This window comes from Myotis nattereri, assembly GCF_964212035.1.
Source record: "Myotis nattereri genome assembly, chromosome: 1".
NCBI classification, from domain to species: domain Eukaryota; kingdom Metazoa; phylum Chordata; class Mammalia; order Chiroptera; family Vespertilionidae; genus Myotis; species Myotis nattereri.
In genome coordinates this window covers 167,868,403-167,880,747 of record NC_138075.1, presented here as the reverse complement: position 1 = coordinate 167,880,747, position 12,345 = coordinate 167,868,403, and positions in this window count along the sequence as shown.

Genomic DNA, 12,345 nt, shown 5'->3' with positions numbered 1-12,345 from the left:
CAAGACTGTGTTTTATGGACTTCTGTATTGTTTGGTACTTACCACTAATAAACCCTACTTTATATATTTTAGAAATACATTTGATTGTCAAAAATAAAGTTTTTACTTTTGCTTTGGCAAAATATTTATATTGGTATATACATGTTTATAAATTTAGAGTTTACACATCTATTAGTCTATATATTAGTAAATATTCTTGTTTTGTTAAGAAGAGGGCTTTTATTTTTAACAAATTAGAATCATAATTTTAGGACTTGTATTTTCTGGTTTTTTAAATGATCACAGTAACATAGGTGCAAAAGCTATAAAACAATGAATCAAGACTAATCACTAGAGACAGCTAGCATATTTCTCTTAATAAAAAACTGCTATAATAAAATAATGCTTTGTGGTTATGATTTTTTTTAGTCAATTACATTTTCCAGATTTCTCATTAATTGGATTGAGGAAAATCAAGATTTTGTTCTGTTGCTTTTAGTTCTCTGTACTTGTTTTCTGAAATGTTGCCATAGGGATGAAGAGGAAAGAGACTTTATTAATAATATCAATTTGTTCTTTAAAAAACAGCTTAGTTGTCCCAAATATACTTAAAATACCTCAAATTAACCAATGGCTTTCACCATACATCCCAATATGTATATTATGTATGATCAGTTTGTTCTTTTTTAAAGTCAACCTACATCCATGCACCTGTGAGAAGAAAGAGTCAAAGCATCTGATGCAAGAAATGGAGCAGGCAGCAAGGACCCAGAGCAGTTAGAACATAGCAGAGTAAAAGCATGCAGTCCACTACAACCCACCATCTTTCCAAAGGAGAGTTACTCAGAATTCTAATCAAGGTAGTTCTGTCTTGTACCCTGGGTGTGATTTTGAAGGGTAGGCTCCTGTGAGCATTACTAATCCTCTCTCTTGCAATAGCAGGCCTCGAAGCTCTAGCCTTCCATAATTCATGGTTCTGACTCAGCCATAGTAAATTTGCATATTGCATTTCAGGCTAATTAAAATATATGGCAGTAGCAACTTTACTGAAATTCTAGCTAACCTAAAGCATAAGGCAGAGGAGAAGGGCCATTTTCCTAACTGAGCAGAAAGCAAGACCCATTCTAGATTTATCAAAGTGCCCACAACAAATAATGAACGTCTTTTAAATAATTTCACAGGAGGAATATTGTCACATGCACCAGATTTCACTGAAAAGCAAGACACCTTTTCATTTTCTTTATGTTTAAATGAGTAAATATTTACTAAATATGTATGGTATACAGAACACTGCTAAATGCTGAATTTAGATTGAGGGTAAATTTAGGTTATTCGTTTAGGAAATTTTATTCTCTGATCCCCCACTTTTATTTCTTTGACCACTTGAATAGAAAATTTTCAAAATACCAATTTCAATGATACAAACCATACATTAAATGACTATATATCTATATCTACATTACCACATACCTATTGAGAACATCCTAGTTGCAAGGCATTTTGCTGGAGGTCACCGTGGGGGCTGAAAAAAATGGCCTCTGCCCTTCAAGTGTTCACAGTTATTGGGAAGCAGCTGGAAATACAGTCACTACAACTGAGGCGATTGCATGCAACTCACAAATGGCAGAGGAGTAATTGGAGCAGGAGAGAGTCCTGTGAAGCGATGATGAGGGACTGAAGAAAGCCGTGGGGGGGAAATGCTTTTTGAGACATGCCAATGCCAACAGGCCAGAGTGAGCAAAGTGAAGAGGTTAAAGAACCTGCTAGAGTTAGACTAGCAACAGGTACCACAAACTCAGATGCCTATAGGGGCCAGCAGTAATGGAAATGAAGCAGCCTATGTGGTGACTGTGGCCAAGAAAACAATGTACAAGCCACCACCTAAGGAGGCATCCCTGGTGAGAATGTCGATCCAGTGTTATCAGAGCTTCCAATTGTTCAGAAGAAGATGGAAATTCATATTCTAAGGTAAAACTTCAGTTTTAAAATGTTGACACCTGCCCTAACCAGTTTGGCTCAGTGGATAGAGCGTCGGCCTGAGGACTGAAGGGTCCCAGGTTTGATTCCCATCAAGGGCATGTACCTTGGTTGCGGGCACATCCCCAGTAGTGGGTGTGCAGGAGGCAGCTGATCGATGTTTCTCTCTCATCGATGTTTCTAACTCTCTATCCCTCTCCCTTCCTCTCTGTAAAAAAATCAATAAAATATATTTTAAAATAATAATTTAAAAAATAAAACGTTGGCACCTAACTAAAAAACAAGCAAACAAACAAACAAAGGCCATTAAATCAAATAAAACACATCAACAGCCCATATATTGCCCAATGGTCATCCGTTTGCAACTTCTGGTCAGACGCCATCTAAGATCTCATCCAAGGAATTCTGGTTTTATTTATGAACTCATCCTCCTTGAATAATATGTATTTATCTTTTAAAATTATGCCTATTAGCCTAGCTGGTGTGGCTCAGTGGATTGAGCATCGACCTATAAACTAAGAGGTTGCCAGTTCAATTCCCAGTCAGTGCACATGCACAGGTTTCAGGCTGGATCCCTCAGTATGGGTTGTGCAGGAGGCAGCCAATTGATGTTTCTCTCTCATCGATGTTTCTATCTCACTATCATTCTCCCTTCTTCTCTCTATAAAAAATCAATAAAAACATATGTTTTAATAATATAAAAAATAAATTATGCATATTACCTTAGAAATTTTCTTCCTACAAATTGTCTTTAAGTCTCTTCATAAACGATTGCAGAGCTCTTAAGATTTTCATTTGCAAGAGGCCTAGAGTGAAGAAGAGAAGTGACAAGGAGAAAACATAAAGATAAGACCAATGTTACTAATATTTACCCATCTCTGAAGACTGTATACTGTTGGTTTTATTTATTTTTACTAACTTGGGATAGAATAATAAAATTTTTTTGTGATAGAGGAAATGTTGAGTTTTCTGGAATAATAACCATTAGCTACTTTAGCAGAATAATATACCAAATGCATGTGGTTATTTAAAATCCAGTCTACTGTAATGTATAAAATATTCCCTTCTATTTGCGGATATCCTTTCTTTTCTCAGAATTGCTTATCAACTAATTATTTCTCAAAAACTATGTAAATGTACCCTTTAACATAACAGGGAAAAAAGGCAATAATCGCAAGGCACGTGTCAGGAAGTAAAATGAACACCTGAGAAGCAGGCACAGTGCTGTCTTGCTTTACAAGCAGTTGTAAACCTAGTTGAATGCTGCACCAGTGAAAAATAATTAGATCTATTTTTGGCAAGAAACTTAACAAAGGAGCAAATAATAACAAGCCATTACATAAAGAAGGTTTCTACTTTCAATCGAACAGGCCAGTGTTAATATTGAGTTATCTATGTTAATACTTCTGATCACACAAGCCTTGTGTGTGTGATCTGCCACCTGGGGAAATCACATTTATCTGCGTTTCAAGGTAGGATAGGGCTCCTCAGGAGAATCTCTTTTAATAGTGTTATTACATACTCTTAGAAACATCTCAAACTAGAAACTTGGATAGATATTTGAATTGAGCTTTTCCCAGTAGTGCTGCTTTTTCAATAACATAGTAGGGTACCTAATGGGACCTAATGAAAAAGATGGACAATTTCAGAAAAAGAAAAAAAAAATCTACCTGACAATGTTCTCTTGGCTTCTGCGTTCCCGCTTCACAGAACAAGCACTACAGAGTGTAGGTGAGCATACATACTCTGAGCTTCAGAACAAAGAATAAAAATCTAAAAAGGTAAAAATGAAAATGTGTGCTGTTCTGCCACAACGTAGCTGAGAGTTATGAAGGCCCTGTGAGCAATATTGAGTTTGCAGTGGCACAATCACATCACGAAAGATTTACCTTCACTCTGCAAACTCAATCTAGGGCAATAACAGTCTATTACGAGCAGAGCAATACAACATCAAAGGAATGTTTAAAAGAACTAGACAGAACCTTTAAATCAACACAATCGAGTTATCTTCCCCCAAAGGAAGCACCATGGGAGAGCTCCTAGCAGGGTTTTTCAAGAGGTATTACTAATTTACCATAAGTTATATTTAATACACTTTTTAAACGTGGTTTGTAATCTCTCCCCACTTTTTAAAACACAGAGCAATAAATTAAAAGAGAAACTGTCCCCAAAGAGTAAGAGACTTGTAGGGGAAAAAATGACAATCGTTTTATTCCGTAGGGCTAACGTATCAAGTAATTCTTCCACCACCGAAAAGGCTGTATTGAATCTTTTCTTCCCAATTTCAATAAGATTCTTCAAATCTGAACCTAGAGGAGTAATATAAATTTTTACTATTTATATTGATAAAGTTAATCAATATTCAAAGTCTGTTAAAAATAGCAATATTCATGGTAACATTTTCTTCGAGTGGTAAGAAATTATCTGTAGCATTTCTAATAGAGAAGTGAGCAATTTTATCCTGCCTTCTTATGGCTAAAATGAACATTTGAGAGTTTGAGTTTCTTATCCAAGTCATGTCAGAAATGGCAAAAGGATTTATTGTGAAGTAATGCTGTGCATTGTTGTCAGTTCTTAAGACATTTTTATTGGTATTTTACTATTTCCCCATACACTCCTATTTTTAATTTTTACAATAGTGTGTTTAGTTTAATAAAGTATTGATATAAGACCTTATTTTTGCATTTAAAGGTGTATAGCCTGAGTTTTGTTGTTATAATTTTAGTCTAAATCCATTCATTTGTGTTTCCCATGAAGATAAATGACACTAGTATTACCAAAGCTTTTCATCATCTATTAATGTCTGATATTTTGCACACATAAAGTCATAATTTTTATATGCTAATAGAACTCTTCCAATTCTTTCAAAAGTTATACCTGTTTGCCTTTTGTTTAGCATTTTTGTTTTGGCTGACAGTATCCTGATTTATACCAGAGATATTTATGCAAAATAAGCTTTAACTTCTAGGTAATATGTATCTATAATGTCTTTTCAGTACATGAATTATTTTAGTGCTGGAAACACACCCACAGCAGGTGCATGAAACTGCCTGTAACACATGGCATATGGGGGAAGTATGAGGTTTGTCCCTTTTGATATAGAATGGTTTTATTGGTGTCATACTGTAAGATTTTATAATAAATCAGATTGAATATATACTTATGTATCTGCTGTTGGAAAATATTTAATTCATGTTTATAATGCTTTTAATTTTATAACTAGCTTCCTACATTTCATTACAATTGACCTTTATGCCAGGACTACTTCATTTGAAATTGCCCATTACCAGATCATCTTTTTTTCAGATATTTAAACAATATTGTTTTTCTTTTTTAAAACATTTTTAAGTCCATCCAACTTGTTCATACTAATATTGTAATTTTAAAGGCAAAACTCTCATATTTGTTATATTCTTGCCTGAGTAGTAGAAATCTAATTTCATCAATTATTACATACTCTCAGTGAGTTTTTATGGAGTTCCATTATTTGAAATATGTGAATGTAAAAGAATTTTCATATTTTATATTGATATGCTTAGAATATATGTTGGCGGGTTTATCAAGATTAGCTTATTTATAATTATCACACATGGTCCATTAAATCACAACTATGAAATATCATTTTCCCCATTCAACCTACATTAATTCTGTCTCTAAGATCCAACTGGAAGCTTCATATCATATGCAGTTCATATAATAAAAACAACCACACTCATGTCAGCACAGTGGTTAAAAAATAAATACTCTAGAGTCAAATATGACTTGGAAAATCTGCTCAACCACTTAATAGTTGTATGACTGTGCCTCAGTTTCTCTTCAATAAGAGAATATTTATAGATTGCTGTAAGGATTAAACCAGATATTGCCTATAAAATGCTTAGCACTATGGTATATCATATGAACACTGGAAATGTGTAGTCTAGAAATGTTAGCTATTCTTATTGGAAAAATAAGTTCAGAACTATGCAGTACTGGCTGGGTAGCTCAGTTGTTTGAGTCTCATCCCAATATGCTAAGAATTCAGTTTCAATCCCCAATCAGGGCACATACAAGAATCAACCAATGAATGCATAAATAAGTGGAAATAGAAGTCAATGTTTCTCTCTCCCCCCCATCCTCTCTCTCTAAAATCAATTTTTTTAAAAAGCAACATTCTGATGCCTTTCAGTTAACATCATGAGTATTATAAAGTTTTATCCAACCATAGAACACACTGGCTGTGATAACACAGAATAAGAATATTGACTCTTGTGCAGAGATTATAGAACCAGCACCTGTTGCCTAACAGTACTGGGACTTGAACCAAATATCAATGAATGAGTAACCACCCTAAACAGCTATCACAGTCATAAGGCAGCTGGTTCTACAGTCTAGACCTGTTTAAGAATTGAATTAAGTCACCTGCTAACTATAATAGCTATCCAGAGGAGTGATATAAAAGTTAATGTCAGTATTATCTGCTTTGATACATCATATGTATATCGCCTTCCAAGTTTTGTTTGAAGGACATTTTTTTTAAGTTTTTTTTATTGATTTCAGATAGGAAGGGAGAGACAGAACCATAAATGATGAGAATCATTGATTGGCTGCCTCCTGCATGCCCACTACCAGAGATTGAGCCCTCAGTCTCCTGGTTCATAGATGGACACTCAACCACTGAGCCACACTGGCCGGGCTGAAGGAAATTTTAACATTGGTACTTGGGAGTGTTTTGATATTAGGTGTTAAGCACCATCAATTTACTAAGTCTTGGCCAGTGAAAAAAAAACTACAATTCAGTGGTATTTAGTTCATCAGTACTTTTAATTAAATTGGAGGAGAGAATATGATTATTGTCAGAAAGAAACAATTCATAGCAAAATGGCTTATCAGAGAATTTTTAAAAATTAGATTATACTCTTTCAACAGTGAAGATTGAAACAAAAATTTACAATAAATGTTTTATTAAGGCTTTATTCATTTGCTTTCAACATGTGATATTAATTGACCAATTTTACGCTTGAGCTTTATTTGGGAATGTTGTTGTTTCTGGCCTGGTATGTCCCCTTTTGTCCTTAATCACCTCTTATTCAATGGTAGACTCTCACAACTATCTTAGAAGACACACTTCCCTCCTAAAACAATTCTATGAATGATGCAAAAAATAGCTGAAAGTTAACCCTAAGTTGGTAAGAACATTCATAAGTTCATTTAATATGTATATTTAATATATATTAAATTTATTGCTTTCTTTTGTTATTACTTTCATTGTGATTTCATTTGTGTGTTTTTTAAAATATTTTTATTGACTTTATAGAGAGAGAAAGGGAGAGGGAGAGAGAGATAGAAATATCAGTCAGAGAGTATCATCGATTGGCTGCCTCCTACATACCCTTCACCAGGGATCAAGCCCAAAACCTGGGCATGTGTCCTGACCAGAAATTGAACCAGTGATCTCTTGGTGAACAGGAAGATGCTCAACCAACTGAGCCATACCAGTCTGTGATTTTGTTTGTGATTGTGCATTTATTTGGGCTTGTTCTGAGTCTATTATTTTCTTTCAAATTTCATGTAGACAGAATCTATGTCTTCCACTTTTGTTTTCTATTTCCTTAGTACTTGGTACAGTACTTTTCAAAATGATTTAAATATGGCATATAGTATATATTCAAGAACATAACAAATAATAGTTTTATCTAAGATCCCTTACGTAAAAGATCAAGATGCTTTTAATGGCCTATGTGGTTCAATTTCCTATCTATTATTATTATTGTTTCTATTTAATAGGGATCAAAACCTATCACTAAAGAATTGATACTACTCTGGCACATTTTAAGATATTGTACAGCAAATATGAATATGTACATCAATGAATTAATGCATTAGGACAGATAGGAAAGTTCCAGGGTCCTTCAACAAATCATAGTCAACAGTAGTTGATAAGCAGGGTGAGTTTCCCATTTATCCCCATCCTAGAGACTCTGTTGATCATAAAACTAGTCCAAGGACCTAAAACTTAGTGAAATGCTGCCAATGGCTACAAAGAATCAATTCTGGGTCTACTATTCTTCAGTCAGAGAAATATCTGAAATCCTGCATGAGATTACCTCAGCCTCAAAATTAATCCCACCTAAACTCCCAATACCCCTCAAGGTTTTCCTAATCTCTTTTAATTTTTTATAGAATGCCAACATTTTTCAGATTAGGGGCTGATTAATGCATATTAGATCATTCTTATTTCCACTGTATCATATACACTATTCTACTTACTACCTATGTGCTTTCTATTCTTTTCTCCTGCTAACCCTCCTAACAAAATTTTAGGCATCCTTCAAGATATGGCTAAACGTCATCTCTTTTCTCAAATTTTCAGGACTATTTCCAAACCATACTGCTTACATTCCCATTATCTCCCTCATTAGTCAGCCATTTGATTATTCAACAAATATCTTTTGAACATCTGTCATTAACCAGGAGCTCTTCTTTGTAGTGCTCTGAGTCAAACAGATAAAAACTCCTGCCCTTGTAATGTCTAATTTCTAAAGGAATAATAATTAATTATTCCTTGTATATCCTCATATTACTTTATATTGCATTTATCTCATGTGTTGTAGAGAGTTGCTTATGTGTCTCTTTTACTGGATAATAAGGACCAGGTAACATTTATCTTTTCAATTTTTATCACCAGCACTCAGCACATTGCCTTGCACCATGGCATAAGGGGAGAGACAAAACATACTTTACAGTTTGGAGGCTCCCTATTAAATTTGAATTTGCTCAATATTTATCTGTTGTTGCTTAAGAAATTAGCCTAAAATTTAGTCACAAATGCATCTATTTTGCTCACAATTTTATAGATCAGAAATTTGGAAAAGTCTTAGCTGGATATTTCATCTCTCATCTACATGGCTTCAGCTACAGCTTTTTGGTATCTCCCAGCAGTAGCTCTTCTCTCTCTCTCTCTCTCTCTCTCTCTCTCTCTCTCTCTCTCTCTTTCTCTTGGGGGGTGTGTGTGTGTGTGTGTGTGTGTGTGTGTGTGTGTCTCCCCCTTTCCAGATAAGGTCTCATTCTTCAGGGCCTCTCCAGCTCTCCAGGAGGAATGGGCTTCTATAGCATGGCAGTCTTGGGAGAATCACACTTCTTACATGGCCAGTCATTTCTAAGAAGCAGAAACTGCCAGGCCAGCTAAGGGCTACACCAAGAACTGGCAGTGCATCATTTCTACCACATTCTAATGGACAACACAGTCATGAAGACTGCCCAGATTTAAGGAGATAGAGAAATAGACACCATCTCTTGATAGTGGAATGTCAAGTAGTACAGAGAGCAGTGGAATAGGCCATATGTTTGTTAGAATATTTAGAAAATATTGTCTGCCATAATTTATGATATCTGTCTAATATGTCTAATCAGCCATACTGGGTTTAGGGGAAGCAGTTCAGAATTGAAGTGAAATTTAAATTGTTAACAAAAAAGAAAACCTATTCCTATCTTAAGGTTTTTATTTTAAAATGATAAATGAGTGGTGATTAAAAACATTGAGCAAGCAAAAATTCTAAAAATTTCTAATATCAATATTTTTAAAAAATACATCAAAGTTATTAAAGGGGATTTACTAAGTTTTTTAAATATAAAATCTCTGACAATTGAATTACGTTTCTTCTAAAATTTACACAACTTTGAGTTATTTCTCAAATATGTATTTCTCATTAAAATGTAACACAAACTGTATCCATGATTCTTAGCTAATTTTAGAAGTTTCCCAAATCAACCCCAATAGAAACAAGAAAGCCAAGCACATGTCAGTCACCTCATTTTCTAGACTCTTCATAATACAATATATTATATGCCCTGATTTTATTCCAGTGACTTACAATTGATTGGGGAACTCAAATGTTGATTAAAGGAAAACTTTCCACATAGTAGAAGCTAAATAATTGTTTTCTGGGAAATCATGGGTATGTACATTCATTGTAGTTTGGTGAATGTATTCCTATTTGTGGTATTTTATTTATTTTATGTTATTTTATTTTATTTTATTTTATTTTAAACAGTAAAATGGCCTTTATTAGTTGTAATGGGGAGTGGAAAAGGAGAGGATATGACAGCTCTTACTCCTGTGGTGGCTTCACAGACTCTATGGCAGTACTCAGAAAGCTGGTGTTTTAGTTTATACCATCAACTTTGCATTACCATCATACAGCAAGTTGTTCATTGCTCTTTGTACTCTATCAGTGTTATACTATTTATAAAATATTACTTCATATTAAGTCAATGTCTATTTGGTTTAAGTAATCCAAAGTGGCATGTATAGTTTTATTGTAATCTGAATTAGTCTGAGTTTATTTAAATGGTCAACAGTATTAACACGAGGCAAGGCATTGTCATAATGCAGATAGAGGAACTCTGGCTTATTACCTGAGGTTGAAAGGCCTTTTATTCATAATTTCCCTTAATAAAATACTCAAATTGAAAATATGCCAAATCCCCTTAAGAAGCTACTGAAATGTCTCTCCAGAGAAGAAAATCTGCTATTAAAGTAGACTTTTTGAGAGTCAAACTAAGAGCTTGGCCATTAAAAAGGCAGAGTATATATGAAAGTCAAATTGGACCTAAGGAGTCGGTGAAATAACCCTAAAAGAATCCTATTCATTCGCTGTGCATCTGCATACTATAGGATGGGTCCTGCTGATATGCCACTCCTGTTACCCATGCAAGTCATAATCCTGTGACAAGAGTGTTATTACTCCTAAATGCAGTCATGTTTTCTGTGTGAAGACATTAATGGGCATCAGCATAAACCAAATCAATAGTTTCACAATACTACTTGAAACCCAAGCTTCCCAGTGGTGGCTAAACCATAACAATAAAGTTAGTCTAGGGTACTAGAGCTGAACTCTTCCTCTTGCATTGTTTTACAAAGTGTTAAACAAAATAATCAAAAACCATTCTTAATTTGGTGTATATTTATTTCTGTTTCTATAATTTAAAAAAAGGAGACATATGTAATACTCTTTGTAATACTTTAAGCAATAAAACAATTTTAAAAAAAAGAAAAATTTTCAGATTAGGAACCACTGCTCCATTAGAAATAAAATGTTGCTTTATGCTTTGAAAAAATAAAAAAATAAATATAAGCTTTAAGTTTTTTCCAAACATTCAGAATAATCAAGTTGAAATGATTTAATGGCATCGCAGCTCAATTAAGTGAAATCTCAGGATATCTTCCATCTTCTGAGTCTATTAAAAATAGCCATCTTGGCCCAACCAGCATGGCTCAATAGTTGAACACTGATCTATGAACCAGAAGATCACGGTTTGATTCTGATTAGGGTACATGCCTGAATTGTGGGCTCAATCCCCAGAGTGGGGTGTGCAGGAGGCAGCCAATTAATGATTATCTCTCGTCATTGAGGTTTCCATCTCTTTCTCCCTCTCCCTTCCTTTCTGAAATCAATAAAAATATATTTTTAAAAATAGCTCTCTTGGTATAACTCGTGCAGAGATCTTGGTCTATAATACCATTTCCCATTAAAAGGAATCAGGCTCCTTGGAGAAATGGCTGAGTCCAACCTGGGACAGGAAATATACAAAATGATGCTAGAAAACTGGTTAAGCCCGAAGTAAGAACGCGCTCCAAACAAATAAGTTTTACTGGAGTCTGTTACAAAGACTCAGGAGACAATTTGAAGTTTCCACTGGTCAAATCAAAGAGTAATTATGTACACTAATGAATTATAAACAATTCCAAAATCAAAATTCATGAAGTTCATATCAATAATAAGTATAAATAGATAAATAAGTAGGGAAAGGGGGAGTACTCTAAATTACATTAAAAAGGTTAAATGCCAATCCTATCTAATAAAGAAGGAATATGCTAATTGACCCTCACACCATCGCAAAGATAGCGGCACCCACAGCCAATAAGGAGGGAATATGCTAATTGGCTGCCACATCCTCAAAGATGGTAGATTTGATAAAGGTATTCCATCAATCTTAAATTTACTGAAGTTGTTTACTGAACTGTGGTTATGTAAGAGAATATCCCTATTTTTAAGAAACACCCACAAAAAATATTAAAAGGTAAAGGGCCATGATATATGTAGCTTACCCTAAAATGGTTCAAAATATATGTGTATGCAGAAAGAGAGTGTGCAGAAAAAGGGAGTGAGAGAGAATTTGAGCCAATGATTAATCAAATGAGGTGAAATGATGATCGGTGAGTCTGAGTAATAACTCTCAGGATGTTATTTGAATTATACTGATTCCTGTAACTTTTCAGAAATTTTACAATTATTTCACACAAAAAAGTAAAATAAAAAAAAAATAGAGAAAAAAAAAAAACCCCAGCTCTATTGAAGTAGCATATACAAGAAGAAAAATATTGTTGTTTCCCACCGGCAAACTTAT